At 49.4% G+C, this 17,779-nt stretch overlaps 1 long non-coding RNA gene across 2 annotated transcripts; it reads right to left on the reverse strand.

Moving 5' to 3' along the window:
• Positions 1-5,227: 5,227 nt before the first annotated feature.
• LOC135323403 (uncharacterized) lies at positions 5,228-6,566 on the reverse strand. 2 transcript variants are annotated; one of them, XR_010384989.1, is made up of 3 exons: positions 6,492-6,566; positions 6,194-6,276; positions 5,228-5,579 (listed from the first exon to the last, which is right to left on the reverse strand). It is a non-coding gene; the product is annotated as an uncharacterized LOC135323403 (long non-coding RNA). The 2 variants fall into 2 exon arrangements; XR_010384988.1 differs by having other exon boundaries at positions 6,487-6,566.
• Positions 6,567-17,779: the final 11,213 nt, after the last annotated feature.

The following is a 17,779-nucleotide window of genomic DNA, read 5'->3' on the forward strand; positions in this document are numbered from 1 at the left end:
CAGGAACCATGAGGAGTTTTCCTATGATCTTCACTCTGAAAACAGGGTACGATCCTGGAGTTAAAATGCATGAAAAAGAGCAGGGGGCCCTCTGACTGGCCCCCTGGAGTTGTCACACTCGGACTTCCCCACGCTGAGCCTCCAGCTGGCCTCAGGGACCTGTTAAATCTGCCTGCCCCCGGGGTTCTTACAAAAGCGGGTTCTGCCCTGGGAGCTGTGACTCTCCAAGCCTGCCCGGCTGCCTCTCTGGGTTGGGAGCAGCTTTCCCCCTCAGTTTTCTTGTGGATCTAAGAAGAGCAGTGGGTTTGCAGCTCCCTCAGCTCTGGTGTTGTTTTCAGGACAGAAGGAGCAACTTCTGAGCTCCCCACGAGCTGGACCGGAGGCTGGAAGCCTCCCCTCCTCTACCTCCGTGCAGACAATCAGTGGCTGTGGTTCTAGACGAGTTTCTGAAGATGTGGATTTAAACATACACATCCCAGCCCCCACAGGAGCACACAGTCCCATAAGTCCCTACAACTTCCACTGGTAACTACGGAGCTGATGAGGACACAGGTTTCGGGGCTGCAGAGGCCTGTCTGCACGACTTTCTCCGTGGCCTATTAACGTGGTTGCTCTGGGCCTTTTCTGAAGTGGCTTGCTTACCGCACCTGGTACATGGGAAATATAAAATAAGTACTAGAACCTCCACTCTTTGTCCCTCTTGGGCCTTCCAACCTAAAAAGTAATAAGTGAACTCAGACGGCCTAGTCACCACAATGAGGTCAGACCAGCCTTGCTCTCCTGAGTGATGGGCAATGACTTGCACCTTAACTCGGAACAGTAGGGGAACTGCCTTCCTCTAACTGGGCCTCTCCCCACACCAGGCACGCTCCAAGAGGAGACGGGGCCAACTCCCCCATTGAGGTGTGTGCTGGTGGCTTCAGTGTGACCTGGCCCTGCCGGGACATGAACCTGCAGTGAGGTGGAGGGTCAGGAGGAGGGGGTCCCTGCTGGGGCAGCAGGGGGCCAGGTAGCACCCTGCCCAGCCTGGTGCCTTGGGCTTCCCATAATCTCCTACAGCCCCCGGGTCTGCTCTGGTCCGGGCCACTCCATGCACCCTCCCAGTATATTTTCATTAAGTCCCTTTTTTGCTTTTATCAGCCAGAGGTGTCTTCTGTTGCTTGTTCAGTGAAACAGTGCATCAGGAAACCAGACTATTCCTAAGATCAGTAAAATACCAACTTCGGTCAGCTAGCCGGGCAGACCTTGCAGCACAAATTCCCGCACAGGGCTGTGCAAATGCCTTACGTGAAGGGTCCTCATCATCTGTCTTCAGAGATGCAGAAGCTGGTGGTTCAGGTAAAACCTCAGGGATTGAGGAATCCAAAGCTGGTTGGTTTCAAAAACTAACAGGTCGGATCCGAACCCTGAGCTGTGGTCAGAAGCCTGGCTCAATGTCTCTCAGACTCAGCGCTCTAAGTGTCCGGTGGGGCCAGTTCTGTTCCCTTTACAGGTTCTCGTTGGGGAGTCACTGTAGCCCCTTACACTCAGCAGGGAATCCACCCCTCATAGCCCCCACCCTGAGTGTTCCATGACACAAATCTTGGGAGTGTTTAATTTTCATCTTTGTTTAGGAGGATGAAGGTGGGGCAAGAGGAGACATAAATTCACACTTAGTGACACCAAGTCACAGCCAGTACCTCCCCCTCGGAGAGCTATGTGCTCCCACAGTGGTGGCTGGGGGGCTGGGCAGAGCCCCTCCACTGGTCACAGAGGGACTCACTCCTCTGACTGCAACTGATGGGTTGGACAAGCAATCCAAAGAGACAGAGCACCTTTCCTGGGAATTTGGAACTGACACACAGAAATTAATTTCACTCATCTGGGGATTGGGAGGAGGGTGGGAATCAAATGAAACCAGAGCAGGAGAGAAAGTTACAAGTGAATGAGAGAGAGACAGAGAGACTGAGCTTGTGAGAGCAAATAGTGGGAAGGAAGGATAACAATCAGGGCACAGAGGAATTCCAGCTCCTGGCTGTCTAGTGTGTTCCAGCCCATCAACGAACCTGCGGGATAGTTAACATCATTCCAGGTTTGCAGATTAGGAAACAGGCTGAAAGAGACGGGGGTTGGCTTCGGGTACACAGTTAATTTAAGTGCCACTGGACCCCTCACTTCCCACTGCCTGAAGGCACCATGATCCTCACAGGGACCCTGCTGTGCTGACAGCCCAGCACCCTGATCAAAGGGACCTTGGGGGAGTGGGAACCGCTCTGAGTGTGGAGAGTTCCCTGCACCGAGATACCTTGCATCAGCCGGCTCCCGCTCACCCTAGGTTAACGTCTCCCCAGCTGTGTAGTCTCCCGACACGCTTCCCTCCCTGCCAGGCACCCCCGTCCTTACCACCGAGTGTACTGCAGGAATTCAGGCACAGGGATGCCCAAAGCAACACGAGGCCACCGGCTGTACAAACAGCAGACTCCCAGCCCCACCTGGGCTCTATGGGGATAGTAGGTGTCCTCACCTTTCATGTATCTAAGGCAATCTGTTTCTTCAGCTGGAGGCTACAGAGAAAAATAAAAGGTCCAAAACATCGTTCAGTGAGGAATTCCTCCAAGGACCTGACTCCAGAGTCTACAACCAGGTGTGCTGGCCGCTCCTACCCCCGGACTTGGGGTGAAGGTGGATTATTGATCAGCACAATCGCCGGTGGCCCAGCTCCTGAGCTTGGCTGCCCAGAGGGGGCTGGGGGAATGGGTAAGGCCAGGGCACTCAGGAAGAGCACAGAGGCCCTGCCCTCACACCTCCGCACTTGTAAACCGTTCCCCAAATCTCAAGGCATCGGACAGAGTGCAGCCACCACAATAATGAGATGCTCCCATCTCTTCACTCACTCCTGTCGGTTCATTTACGTGTTGAGCATCCACTGGGTCACAGGACATGACACACAGAATGGCCGATGGGTCAGGCTTGGTACTTCCCCCTGGATCCTGTTCAATCTGATGGAAGAATGATCACTCATAAACGGTTTCACAAAACGATACATAGTCAGAAGACAAATTGCAGAGTGAATCAAATTTTAAAATATAAATGAAGATCTCCCAGTCTCCCCGCCTAAGGTTAACAGCATAAAGAAAATAGATCTTGCCTTTGATCACCAAGGAAGTGGTCACCCCCTCTCAGGAGGAAAGGAGAGTTATTCTTTGAGCAGGACACAGAAGTGCTCCATCGGATTGGACCAGGACCTCTGCATTCATTCAGCAAATCTGTATAAGCTCCTACTACACATGGGAATCTAGTAACTATACCCCTTCCCAAGGGTCTTGGGCTTTATTAGTCAACAAAATAGACACGACTCCCCATCACTGGGGGCTCAGAGTTTTAGCAGAGGTAACAGGCAGCATGTTGGGGGTAGCAAGAGCTTGGGGAAAAATAAGAGTGATATGAGCAAACTCAGGTGATGGTGGTGGGGTGGGAGGCAGGCAGGAGGGAATAAGGCAATCCTGGCAGATCTCATGGAGTAATGAACTTGAAGCAGAATAGATCCGGAGGAAGAAGGAAGAGCCGGAGCCAGAGGCCCCCAGAGTGATGGGGAGAGTGTGGGAGGAGAGACAGAGCATGCCTGGTCCTGGAAGACTTTGGGACGACTTTGGTTCCTAAAGGAATGTTGACTCTTTTAGTGAGTTTTGATGGGATGGGTGATGTCCAATTTATGCTTTTGTTTTGTTTTTTTGGGGGGAGGGTAATTTATTTATTTTAGAGAAGGTGCTGTGGTTTGAACCCAGGATCTCATGCATGCTAAGCATGCGCTCTATCACTGAGCTACACCCACCCCATCAATATATGCTTTTATAGGCTCCCTCTGACTCTGTGTGGATGAGATTGTAGAAAAGCAAAGATGGAAGAAGGAGGCTATTTGGTGTCCAACAAGGGGCTGAAGGTGGCTTCTAGGAGGGTGGGGAACAGGGAGTAGGTGGTTAATGAATTCAGAGTAGCCAGAATTTTCTAACAAGCTGGATTTGCTGTGTGTGTGTGTGTAAGAGAAAGAGAGAGAAAGAACATGGTTCCAACATCTGGACCTGGAAAATGGGATGGATGTCCTCTCCATCCACAGGGGATGGGACAAGATGGGGCTGAGCAGGTGGAAAGGGGCTGGAATCAGCTCAGGTCTTCAATGTCATGGTTAAGGAGTCTATTAGATATTGCCACAGAAATGTCTAATAAGTAGAGGAGTTTGGGTTTTTTTTTCTTTCTTATTAACATTAAAAATATAATTTAAATGTATTGATTTTATTATGTGAATGAATGTGGAATTTTATTTCATGCCAAGGTATATGTTATAATAGCCAAATGGAAAATATATCAGAAAAGGGGAGAAATGAGGGCTTTCACATAAACTGACTGTCCATAACGTAGGTAAAATTTCAATAAAACCTGTCTTCATGCAAAAACCTCATCTTGGTGTTACATAAAGTTAAATGAAAAAGGACTATGTTGATGTATCATTATTTCATGTTACATAATAGCCCCAAACAAACACACTGTTTAACTATGAGGCTTGTAGAAATACTATTCACTTTATTGACATAAATACAGAAATGCAGAAAGGTTCTAAGGTAGAATAAGCATCTTAGTGGAAATAATAGAGATCTGAGCATTTCACATGATATCTATGGACTGATTCAAAATTTGGAAAAGTAATTTACACAGTAGAACATATGTATGAATGTGGAAGCAAGATGAATGAAAGAAAAAGAATATGAGTATCAGGGAGAGAGTTCCAAATGGAAAGGGCAAATCAGGGAGTTTGGACAAATCGAGAAATTAATGGCATGTCAATTTCCAAGTCTGGTTGCTTCCACCAAAGGTATAGCAGAGAGATAGAGGAGAGACCCAGGACCCAACTCCGGGGCACATTCGTAGTAAATGTTTGGAAAAAACAGGAGACGTTGGCAAAAGACCAGCCAGTGGATCGAAAGCAGAGCGATAGGCTGGAGGTCAAGTAAAGCAGGAACACGGGGTAGGAGGGATGGAAGAGCTGGGTCAAATGCTGCCAAAGGTCCATGCATGATGAAGACTAAAAACTGACCACTATATTTAGCAACGTGGGGTCACTGATGGCCTTGACAGAGAAGTTTCCATAGAGCGAGGGATCAGGGGAAAAGCCAGAGTGGGTGCAAAAGAGGATGGCTCAAGAGAATATGTAGACAGTGAGTTTAAACTACTCATTAAAGATTTGCTGCAAAGACATGTGGTGGCAATTGGTGGGGGCGAATTAGGGTCAATGAGTGCTGTTTGTTTCTTTTAAGAGGATGGACTTTTATATACTGATGGGAGCCAACTAGCAGGAGAACAAAATAGATGAGGTAGTGACAGAGAAGATGGATGTGGGAGAGACAGCCCGGAGAAGATTGGATGGATGGGCCCCCTGGCGACTTTTGGATGATCTGGCTTTTGATGTCACCTGTAATAAGAGGTGGGGAAGCGAGAGTGAGGTCACAGACATCAGAAGGCGAGCAGATGTGCTAGGAGATGCTGGTGAAATTTCTCTTCTGTTGGCTTCAGTTTGCTTGGTCAAAGTAGAAAAGTAAACTTACCAGCTGAGGAAAGAGGAGGAAGAGTTACTGGAGTCATGAGCAGAAGATACGAAAGAGCCTTCAGGGACAATGAGACAGTGAAAAGAGCAGAGGGAGACGGGGGGAGTGTGCTCTCAGAAAGTTACATTTTATCTTTGAGGTCCTCAATTGTTGGATGTGTGATTGTCCTTCCTGCTGTCTATGAAATAAAAATTGATTATGGTTCAGGAAAAATGCTATTTCATTCTAAGAGGCTGCCTGTTTCTCAGGAATGGTCATCTTAAACTGCAAACATTACAAAAATGTTGAAAAGAAGAACTTGTGTACCCAATGACCCACTATTTTCTATAAATTTGGTTGCTATTTAGTTCCCCTATCAATACCACAGAACCGATACTGCCTAGGATGGAGATACATCGATGCTTAAATGGAAATGGAATCTGTATCTTTTTCCTAAACTCCATGGCTTCCTTAACATCCCATTCCCCTTGGAATTTAGGGGTGTCTGGTATAGGAAATGAGAAACAGTTTGAGAAAATCCTGGCTCAGAATTACACAGCACAACCTCAGTTCAGTATACAGCCGTAAAAATGTTTAGAAGCAAAACTCCATAACTACTCTTAAAGAATTTTGCAAACCTGGGCCTGCCCAGATGTTTCCAAACTGGAAAGGTACTCCAATCAGTTGACCGGTACGGGAACCAGAGGCTGGTCAGCCTTTTCTGTAAAAGCCAGAGAGTAAATATTTTCAGTTTTGCAGATCATTTTGTTGTAACCATGCAGGTCTGCAATAAGAAAGCGAAGAGCACTGGGAGACACGAAACAAATGGGCATTCCCACACCCTCCCTTCTACTCAGGGCAGCTTCTCTGTGGTGGGGAGCTTTGCCACAATGACTTGTTTCTTTGTTTCCTTTGGTTTCTTTGTTTCCACCTTACTGCTCAAACTCAGAACTTCAAGTGAGCCTGGTCCTTCAGCATCCATGCAGAAAGAAGGCTGAGCGGGTGTGGGGATCCCACCTGACAGAGAAGAGAGATGGCTTGTCACCATGACATGAGACAATCACACCTTCCGTGGTGAAAGGGAACAAAGATAAGGGAGGGGCACAGCAGTGGGACCCCTGGGTCACCGGCCAGGCTTGCTCTCCCTCCACGGCCACCCTGGGGGCCTGGGTGGTGTTGGAACTCAGCTACAGTGAATAGGCTGAGGGGACTCAGGATAAAGGACCCTCCATCTCCACACCGGGTTCCAAACGCAGCCTCTCTAAGTCTACCCTCTGAATTTCTGGAACTCAGCTGGAAGAATACATGATCAGGCCAGACCCAGAGCCCAAGCCAAACACGACAGGGCTCACGTGGGGTTGTAACCCCGTGCTCAGTGGTCAGGGTCTCCTTGCAAATCTGCAGAAATCCCTGTTCTGCCTCATTCCTGGGAGAAACCCCACATCTCTTCCTGCTCTGTCTGTTCTTCTCTTGAGGCTATTGTCCTGGAGGGATGCAGAGTCCTTGAACCTGGCCCTCCAAACGTACATAAGCAGCCTGTTCAATAAAACAAATTATGCACTTTTTCACATTTGCCAATTTTTTGATTCCAGAAAGGCCGCGGGACTCTTTCTCACTGTCTCCTGTGCCCCCACCACTTGGTGGCCCTCTCCTCATGGAAACACGATTTCCCACAACTGCGCCCTGCCTCCCAGCTTGTCAGAGGGGAGTGACCCACAAAGACACAGGTGTTTGTGAGGATCCTGTCCCCCAGCAGAAAGCCTACTCCTGGAGCCACGGACGGATCTGGCCTCCTGAGCCGCTCAGCTCTAGTTTAAAGCCTAAACTGGGGACCCTGAACATTGCTGAATGACTTTCTGAGTCACCTGGACTGGAGGGGCCTGATTTTTCTTTCCAGGAATGGATGTAGCGCAGCCTCCATTTTCAGGGCTGACATTCATGATGGATCTAGTTCCCCCAACTGCACCCCAGGAAGGACAGGCCCTTCCATCCCACTGGTTAGAAACCCAGCCCAGGGGAGTTCTGAAGCACCGCATCGCTGTCAGGTCCAGCATCCCTGCAGAGTGGACCCTGCCCCTGAATGAGCCCCTTACCTGGGCCTTCCCTGCCCCAATATGACCACATACCAGGTGGTGCTGGGGAAGGCAGGGAGTGCAGTGAGGGGAGGGGGGGAGCAGAGCCCCTTGCTCTGGAGTGAGGGTTCTTGTTGAGACCATAGAGCAAGGCACACATCACCCCCACCCTATACCCCAATCTCTTAGCCCCGCCAACACAGGGGCCGCTCTGCGCCCTCTCACCGTGGCTCTCCTGTGAGACTGCACCGAACCCGGCATCTGGCACCCCAGCCCTACCTCCCCTCTTATGACAGATCCCGTCTTCTTGGAAACTGCCTAGCAGCGAGTATTCAAGGCCAGCAGCGGGCCTGGAGGATCTGCACTTCAGGTGTCCTACCTGGCCAGCCATGCGTGCCTGGGCTCAGTCCTCTATTTAGCCCACCGGTAGCCTGGGTCCACGTCTGGTGCAAGCGGAGGCCACGGAGCCCAGGCTGATCCCCACACACTGACAGGTGAGTGTGCCCCCGCCCCGGTGTCCCGCTGCCCCGCTGCCCCGCCCACTGGTGGCAGCACCGCCCCAGCCTCCGGCCGGCGCCACCTGCAGGTCAGGACTTCCGCGCGGCCCCGCCCGCCCCGGCCCCGCCCAGCTGCCCCATAAGTCTCCCCCCACTCCTGTCCTGGCCGCGCCCTGGTTCCCATTGGCTCCGCAAGTTCTGCCCTCGCACATCTAGACTCGGGAAGACACACGACGCAAGCGCTAGGGGAGGGCCCCGCGGTGTTGCCATGGTTACAGGCGCCGCTCTCGCGAGTGCCGGCGTGGGCTTCTGGAGCGGGTAGCGGGCTCCGGAAGTGTGCAGCTGCCCGGGACCATGGCGGTGTTTGCTCCTGGGGATGGCGGCTTGCTCGGCCGGGCGACTAGTCTGGCCTGGTCAGTAGACGGCCGACATCCTGTCTGGGGCGGCGTCTCACAGATGGTAAACGTACGTCCGCACCGTCGGCGGGGCCGGTGGACATGAACCGGGGTGGGATCGGGGTTGGGGCGGTGGCCGGAGAGGGCTGTGGTGCCGGGGAGCGTGTTGGGGCGGGGCGGGCAGGGCTTGGGCACAGCCTCAATCTTTCCTCCCCCTCAGGCCCTGGGGCTGGGGCCGCGAGTCTGGGTCGCCCTTGGTGTCCGCGGCCTCCCAGAACCCACCGGGACGGGCAGGCGGAGGACCCCTCTTAGATGAAGCGTGTCCTTACCCGGGTATCGAAGAGCCCCAGAGTCAGATGTTGGAATGAGGTGGTTTATCAGCCTTGTTTATCTGCAGGGAAATTTCAGTTCCATCCAGATGTTGGTTCCTTCAGTCAACCTCAGGAATAAGACACAAGGGTCAGTGCCGATAAGTAGTTATCTAGGGCTTAAATCAAAATAAACTATGCGGGGTGTAGGGATGGTAGATGGGACCCTCTCTCTTGAAGTTAGCAGTCTTCTGGGATTAGAGGCCCCAGCTGAGGATTACATCCTCATCTGCAGTAATGGAGTTTGTGAGAAACACACAGAGAAGGGAGGGGTGTGGTGGCGGTAACTCATTACAGAATCCAGGACCCTTGCCTGGCTCTTGTGTAGAAGAGTCTCGCCTTGGATAGGGCAGCAGTTATCAAAGTGTATCCAAGGCCCCTGAGGTGCAAGACCATTTTCATAGAAACGCCGGGATGTCACCTGCCTTTTGCACACTCTTGCTCTCCCGAGTTCCTGTGGGGCTTTCCAGGGAAAACCTGGCCTGTGATATAACAAAACAGGGAACGCAGAGGCAGATAGGAGAATTCAGCTCTCACCAGTCCAAAAGAGATTTGCAGAAATTAAAATCACTGCTATTCTTCTCACTAATGATTTTTCTTTTGAAAAATAGAATTATATTTTGTTTAAGAGTATTAATGGTAACATACAGTAGATTGTTAATATTTTTAAGTGAATTCATACACTTTTTCTAACTTCTTATTTAACTTCTAACACAGGAAATATTGATAGATTAAACTCACATAAATAGCAGCCTTTTGGAGTTCTCAGTAATTGTTAAGAGTGTATAGGGTTCTGTAGAACAAGAAGTTTGAGAGCCCCTGGAGAACGGGTGCTCAGGTGCTAGTCATGTGCTTGGTGTTAGACGGATGCCAAGATATCTTCCACAACTGCTTCCGAACTTGAAGTAATTGTCCACATGGAGATGGGTGGGCAGTGCCTCCACTTTACAAACCAGAAGCTGCTGAATGTGTCTGGATTGTAGGCCATGGGCTGTGCGGGGATTCCCGATGTATCTGTTCTATCAAAGCCGGGATTCCTGTGCAGAGGCCTGGCCCTGAAGACCCACTCTCCTTTGCTCCCTGCCAGGTACCTTCTGTGTGACTTCAACCCTCCAGAGGGCTTCAGCCTCCGTAGGAACGTCTGCATCCACATTGCCTTCCTCCTGAAGACCCTGCTGAAGATGGAGGAGCCGGTACTGGTGCTATCCCCTTGGGGCCACCTCTACAACTGGCAGAGCCCTGACATCAACCAGGTCTGGATTCCCTGGTCCGACTCCTTTGACCTCCCAAGTCTCAACATAAACATCCCTGACATTGAGTACGAGCAGTTCATTGCAGGTGAGGTGGTCATTTAACTGGGGCCAGGTGGTCGTTGTTCTGGTTCCGATCTGAACAACGGGCCATCTTACTTTGGGTTTGTCGGTCTGCTTAGGGGCCCTGCTAATGTTTCCCACACTGCAGGTGAATTTGGTTTTACCATAGTTTTCTCGGGAAATCAATTTGAAGTGTATGAGCTCTATGTCCGCTCACCTCTGAAAACCCTGGCCTCCTGGTGAGATGGAGTGGTGACAAGGAGGCCACTGCCACAGAGGCCTTGTCCCAGAAGGACTCACTCCCTGTGCTGTTTTGTTAGTTTCAGGTATACAGCATAGTGATTCAGTTGTACATATACATAGTCTATTCTTTTTCAGGTTATTTTCCATTACAGGTTGCAAGATACTGAATACTGTTCCCTGTGTTCTACAGTGAATCCTTGTCGTTTGTCTGTTTTACATATAGTAATTTGTATCTGTTAATCCCAAACTCCTGTTTGTTTTATAAGTCTGTGTGTCTGTTTTTGTTTTATAGTTAAGTTCATTTGTATCATTTTTTTAAAAATTCCACATATAAATGATGTCACATGATACTTGTCTTTGTCTGACTTATTTCACTTAGTGAGATAATCTCCAGTTCCATCCATGTTGCTGTAAATGGCCTTATTTCCTTCTTTGTTATGACTGAGTAATATTCTGTTATATCTAAATACCACATCTTTATCCAGTCATCTGTCAGTGAATGTTTAGTTTGCTTCTATATCTTGGCCATTGTAAACAGTGCTCCTGTGAAAATTGGGGTGCAGGTATGTTTTGGAATGAAGGTTCCCTCTGGATATATGCCCAGGAGTGGGATTCCTGGATTAGGTGATAAGTCTTTTGTTTTTTTTTTTTTTTTGTCTTTTGAGGAATCTCCATATTGTTTTCCACAGTGGCTGCACCAAACTACATTCCCACCAACAATGTAGGAGGGTTTCCTTTTCTCCACAGCCTCTCCGGCATTTATGGTTTGTGGACTTTTGAATGATGGCCATTCTGACTGGTGTGAGATGATAACATTGTAATTTTGAGCTGCATTTCTCTGATAATTGAACGATATTAAGCATTTTTTATATGCCTATTGGCCATCTGCGTGTCTTCATTGGAGAATTGCTTGTTTAGTTGTTCTGCCCATTTTTGGATTTGGTTGTTTTTTTTTTTCTTATTAAGTTGTATGAACTATTTATATAGTCTAGAAATTAAGCCATGGTCAGTCTCATCTTTTGCAAATATTTTCTCCCATTCCATAGGTTGTCTTTTAGTTTTACTTATGGTTTCTATTGCTGTGCAAAAGTTTATAAGTTTAATTAGGTCTCATTTATTTATTTTGGCTTTTATTTCTGTTGCTTGGGTTGCTTAGATTGCCCTACGAAAACATTGCTGAGATGTATGTCAAATAATGTTTTGCCTATGTTTTCTTGTGAGAAGTTTATAGTGTCGTGTCTAATATTTAAGTCTTTAAGCCATTTTGAGTTTGTTTCTTTTCGGTTTTTTTGCGACTCTATTGTATGCTTTTGATCTGTGGTTACCTTATTCTTCATATATATCAGCCCATTACTATATCTATTTCCTTTAGACTGATAATCACGTAGGCTCCAACACATCCTAAGAATAACGAAGAAAAAAAGAAAGAAAAAAATCTACACTTTCTTGCTCCCCTCTCCCTTCCCAACTTTTATTATTTTGATGTCCTTTTTCATTTTTACATCTTTATGTTTATTCTCTTGCAACTCGTTATTGCATTTCCAACTATGGTTTTCCTGTTTCTATAGCATCCTGCTTCCTTTCTGTTTAGAATAGAACATTTTAATGTCTCTGTTAGGTTCAATATTGCTGAGTTATCTCACCTCCCCCTCCCCCCTTCCCCCCAGGCCTCTGAATCCTCAGTCCAGGGAAGCTAAACCATTCTAGCCTTCATCGGTTCTGGGAAAGCAATCTTCAGAGTGGGAAAAAACATTGAAAAATAATATTCTTTGAGTTGCTTTCTACCCTAGTCCAGAGATGAGAGACATCTGAAGGTTGAGGAAAAAAGTTGGAGGTGGGAAACACAGTCTTTTCTCCTTTTGCTACTGAAGAAATGATTGCTTTTGTAATTAGTGACGGTGCCCTTTAAATTGGTGAGATCGAGATTCCACAGCTTCAGCGCCTGTGAATAACCAGCTGGGAGAAAGCTCTCTAGGGCCCCTGCAGTGGGAAAGGCAGCCCCTCTGAACACCTGTTGTTCTGTATACTTCCTGCCTCCACACTGGTTTGCTAGGCACCGTGCAGGACAATGCAGTTACCCAAGGTGGAGGACTGGGAGACCCCTGCTGTGTGGCCAGCCACAGGAGCCCACATTTGAAGGACAAAATATAGAGTAGTGGGGCGGTCATATGAACAGAGGATGGTTGAAACCCAGGATAGTGACCTGGAGTCCAGCAGTCGAGGCTGGCGGGTAGATGGGGCCCTGGGTCATGGGCAGTCCTTGAGGGATCTGAAGCAAATATAGGAACCAAGAGACCGGATTCGTGTGGGGGTACGGCACCCCCTGGAGGCTGCGGAGCAGCTCAGCAAGCCCAGAGGGAGCAGGCACTTCCCCAAAGCTGGGTTGACAGGTCACAACCAACTCACTGGGGACCGAGAGTCACTGAGACATTTTTAACCTTTTGTCCCTCTTCCTGGAAAAGAAACTGCTGCCTGTTAAATAGCCTGTGTCATTAGTGAGAATTAAAGACATGAAGCAAGTGTGCCTCAAAAGTCATCCTTTGTGTAGTTGTTAATAAGTGTCAAATGCAAACTTGAATAGATGAAATGAAGCATTCATCAGAGGATTTGATAATCCTTTAAAATAAAAATTCTTGCTGCCTTTGTTCTTCATTTCAGGGTTCACTTGGTGATAATAATCGTAACCAAAGCAATAGCAAACCCTTACAGAACTCTGTCCTGCTGTTCCATGAACGCTGTGTTCATGACAACCCAATGAGTTCTCACCACTATGAGTTCCACTTTAAAGGTAAGGACATTCATTAATCACACGGCTAATAAATGGCAGAGCTGGGACTTGAACCCAAGATGTCTGGCCACAGAGCCCCCTCTCAGCCCCTTCACTGCAGCTCATCACTTGGCATGCCCGACACAGGCCAGCATTTAAGAGCAGTGTGAACTTGGCCAAGGCTGCTTCACCGCTTGGTCTCTGATTCCTCATCTGTAGAATGGGGGTGTGGGCAGTGAACTCTGTGAGCTCAGTGATCACTTTCTCTGGCTCTGCTATTCTACTGCTTTGAGTTAGTTTGGTAAGTATCCGAGCCCCTACATGGCCCACAAATGGGCTGGCACTTTGCTAGGCTCTGGGTTACGGAGAAAACTAAGATCAGCCTGCTTCTCCGAGGAGCCTGTGTCCCTCCACGGGAAGCAGCTTTGAGGCCCAGGCTCCCTCGCTGGCGGTCGGGGGCTGGGCAGGAAAGTCTGATAAGAGAAGATGGAGGCAGAGCCCCTCCGGGAACATTGATGGCCACACAGCCCTCAGGAGCAGGAGCGTCTGTCCAGGCTGCTGAGAGGGGGGTCCTCATGAAGCCAGTAGCCCCCCCAACCTAAGCCCTCAGGACAAAGATCCAGCCATCCTATCAGTGTCACCATAGAGCCAGTCCATCCTCATCACTGTGCCCCTGTGCTCCTTTATCCTGGGGCCTCTCTTCCCCCTACACCCAGAAGACTCTTCTCCCTCTCTTCTCTGAGTGTCCCCTCACTTCACCCGTGGTCCCTGCTTCCTGGGCCACCATCTCTGGAGTTGACACTTTGCCCCTTCACAACCCAAGTTTGACCAGGAGCCTGGGTTGGCCTCCTTGTGCTCACTTTCCCCCTTCAGATGATTGCTCCTCCCCTCGTGGGAGCACATGGAAAACCCAGATCCTTTCCTATCAGTGCCTGCTACCCTGGCCTCCCTGCTCATCTGCCTCAGTCAGGAGCACCTGGACCACCAGCTCTGTATTGCCTCGCCTCCTACCATCAAGACGTCAAAGTTCATTCTCCCTCCACCACCCAGTATGGTCATTGTAAGGTCTTCTTCTCCGTCAGCCTGAGCCAGCCACCCCCCATTCACCCTACCCCCGGGCTCATACCCGGGCGTGTCTCCACCCCAGGTCCAGCCTCTCTCCTTTAAGTGCCCACCTCTAGCCGTCCAGCTGCTTCTCCACCAGCCTCCCTGGCCCTCCTTCACCCTCACTGGGGCATCATGTGCTGACTCCTCTGCTTTCCTGCCTGTCCACGTTCCTCTTACTTCCATTTCCCCACCTTCCAGCTCTGCATCCACAGTCAGCACTCTCTTTATGACAGACAAAACCCCCTTGAGCCTTGACCTTTTCAGTTCCTCACCAGGCCGACTTCCATCTCGGTTCACCCAGCTCTACTTGTTCTGAGCCTGCAGGCAGCAGGCTCTCCCAGCACAGATTTCCAAGACTACAAATCAATGCCCACCATGTTGCCGCTGCCAGGCAATCCTCCAGGATTTCACTAGAGAGCACATTTCCCCACTTATCACTCAGTGGTGTCAACATTCTCTGCTCTCTGCACACCTCGAAGCTTCCCTCTGTCTCTTCCCTGACTCCCAGCAGATGGCCTTGCCTCCTGCTTCAGAGAGAATGACATGTTACTGGAAAGGAACTCGCTCACCTGCAGCAAATCTGCTCACCTCACCTTTTATCTGTCCCTCTCCCACCTGGACTCTAGCTGTAGTTGTTCTTAATTCAGTGAGTTTAGTTGACATATATATACACAGTTAAAAGCATAGCACACTATCGGCTACCTTCTAGGGCTTACTTTTTCAATTTAACATGGAGTGTGTGATTCATCCACTTCATTGCTTGTACCTGCAGTTCATTTGTTTTAACTGATCTTAAATGTTGTGTGTGTGAAAGTAACCCAAGGCAAGGGTAAGCCAGGATTCAGGATGCTGGTTACTTCCTGTGAGAAGAGGCCAAGAGCAGGATAGGGAAAGAGGACACAGTATGTCACTGTCAATATTCCTGTTATGATGCTGGGTGATAGGTTCATAACTGTGTCTTATAATATTAATTTTAATACATAAATACCTCTGACAGGCACCTAAGATGAGAATGTGTCATGAACCAAGACATACAATGGGTAATATTACATCATTATTGTTATGTAATCTTGTTATATTATATATTAATCATAATCTTACATTATTTGTTATGGGTTATATATTATATAGATGCATGAATTATATATTATGTATATAAACACCTACATATGTATTATATACTATCTGCTAATAAATAAACAGAAGATAATATGCTAGTATATCTTCTATTATGTATTATTTAATAAATAATAACATACTCTATCCTGTTATATGACATGGAACATAATCTTTAATAAAATAAGAAATCTGTCAATATATATTGGTAATTAATAAAATTAAAAAAAACAGCCCGCAGCTTTTAACGCCGACACCGCTCCAGCTGTCACTGTGATTTCTCTTCCCTTTCATGGCTGAGGTCCTCACAGTGCTATCCATTCCCCCTTTCATCTCCTTATCCTGAACCTTCCTCCTCCCCCCATCCCATGCTGCCTTCTGCCCCGTGGCCCCTCTAGTCACCAGCGGCCTCTGGGGCACTGATCTGCGGGCACGGTCTCAGGCCCCAGCTCACCTGCCTGTCCGCCGCCTCTGCCACCGCTGGTGGGGGCGGGGCGGGGGTCAGAGTGCACCCCTTGTCCTGGAAGAGAACACAGCACAGATTGTGACCAGCAGCAGGAGTGGCCGGGACCTGCAGGACTGGGGGGAGAGCCAGACTGTCTGCATCCAGACTGGGGGCACTTGGAGTGTGAAGAAGCCCCGTCCTCACTGCCCCTGAAGTGAGGAAAACAGCCTCAGGTGAGTTAAAGTGCTTATGACCTAGGTCTGTTGGCTGGAAAGGACAAACGGGCCCCTAAGGGGAGGGTAGTTGATGTCCCAGGCCCCACCAAAGCCCTAAGGGCTGGCGGGGAACCAGGCTGGACGCTCCACTGGACCCAGTGCCCCCTCGGGGGTGGGGCCTTCGGGAACAAGCAGAAAGCCCTCTGTCTCTGGGGGGGAACGGGGCAGTGTGGGAGCATCCCTGCAGCGAGCCAAGTGACGTCAGGGCCTGTGGGATCCGTTTGTATGGCCACATCGAGCCTCAGCAGAAGCCACAGCAGGAGTGGATTCCTGTCTCTCCAGCTGTCATCCTCGTGTCTGAGTGCCAGGCTTCAGACCCGATCCCCTGGGGCGCTAGGACAGTTATAGACAGAGGCGGCTCGGGGAGGCCTCAAGAGGGCGGTACTGGCCTTCCTGCCAACACGATTACATGAAGATCAAACAATCCATCGATGGGAAGAAAATAAGAACCATGGTCACCTCTGGACCCCAAGCTTAGACGTGGTGCATGGGGGACATTTATCGACAATTCAGCGAGGTTGTGGCCAGAGCTAGAGGCCAGGGCAGCAAGCCGGGAGTGACACTGAGGAGCATCATTGTGCAGAGGCTGGACTGGGTGTCTGCAGGCTCCTCCCAGGAGAAGCCTCAGAGTTTGGGAGGTGGCTAACATGCTTCCTTCGTGTCACCAGCAAGTGGTGCCACCTGTGGAAAATCAGCTGTGATCCTGAGATGGGTCAGCCCTGGGTGATGTGATAAAGGCTCCTACAAGAGGGTGCCAGTTGGACAGTGAACCAACCAACAGGCTGATGAGATTCCCACCTGTGTTTATCTTGCTTTCGTAGACAAGAATGAGGAGAGAGTTGAATGGCTCACCATGAATATTTTAACAACTTTAGAGAGTTCCATGTATCAGTGCATTTAAGTGTCACCTGGAAGAATTCAAGCAGTGTCTAGACCCAGGGGAGGCAAATGGCCTCTCGGTTCCTCTTCAACCTGGCAAACCCAGCAGCCCTCTATGGCCAGACCTTGGCAAGTGCATTCCCTTGTTAGAACAAAACCCTTCCCCCGCACGCCTGTTGTAAGCTTTTGTTTTTTTTAATTAATGGGAATGAAGGTACCTTACAGCCTCCACAGACTTTTCCTTAGGGCTTCTCTCCTTAGACCCGGGCCCCCCGCTGCCCTGGGTCCTGGACTGCAGAAGGTTCCCCTGGCCCTGAGACTTCCTCTGGCCACGCCGTCCATCAGGTGGAGTCAGCAAGGCCAAGGGGACATGGTCATTGGCTCCATCCCATGCTCTAGAAACCCAGGACGCCGAATGCCCTGCCTCAGCAGCCCCTGACCCATTTCTAGTGCCTGCACCAGCTCTCCCCGGAGTTCAGATTCCCAGGACTCACAGAGAGGCCAAAGGGCAGCTGTTTGCATGGAGGTTATAGGCAGAGCCCGGACGTCAAATCTGAGTGACCCCTGTGTACATCCAAGGCCACTTATGGCAAGGGATGGACCCAGCATTGGGAAGAAAAGGGTCAGGCTAGTGATCAGAGTCTGGGAATCAGCTCTCCCCACACGCTCACTTTCTTTGCAGGACTCCCCTGAGTCTGGTAGTTCGAATTTTGAACCTGGCCTTCACCCTTATAATGAATGTATATT

This window comes from Camelus dromedarius, chromosome 18 (genome assembly GCF_036321535.1).
Source record: "Camelus dromedarius isolate mCamDro1 chromosome 18, mCamDro1.pat, whole genome shotgun sequence".
Lineage (NCBI taxonomy): Eukaryota > Metazoa > Chordata > Mammalia > Artiodactyla > Camelidae > Camelus > Camelus dromedarius.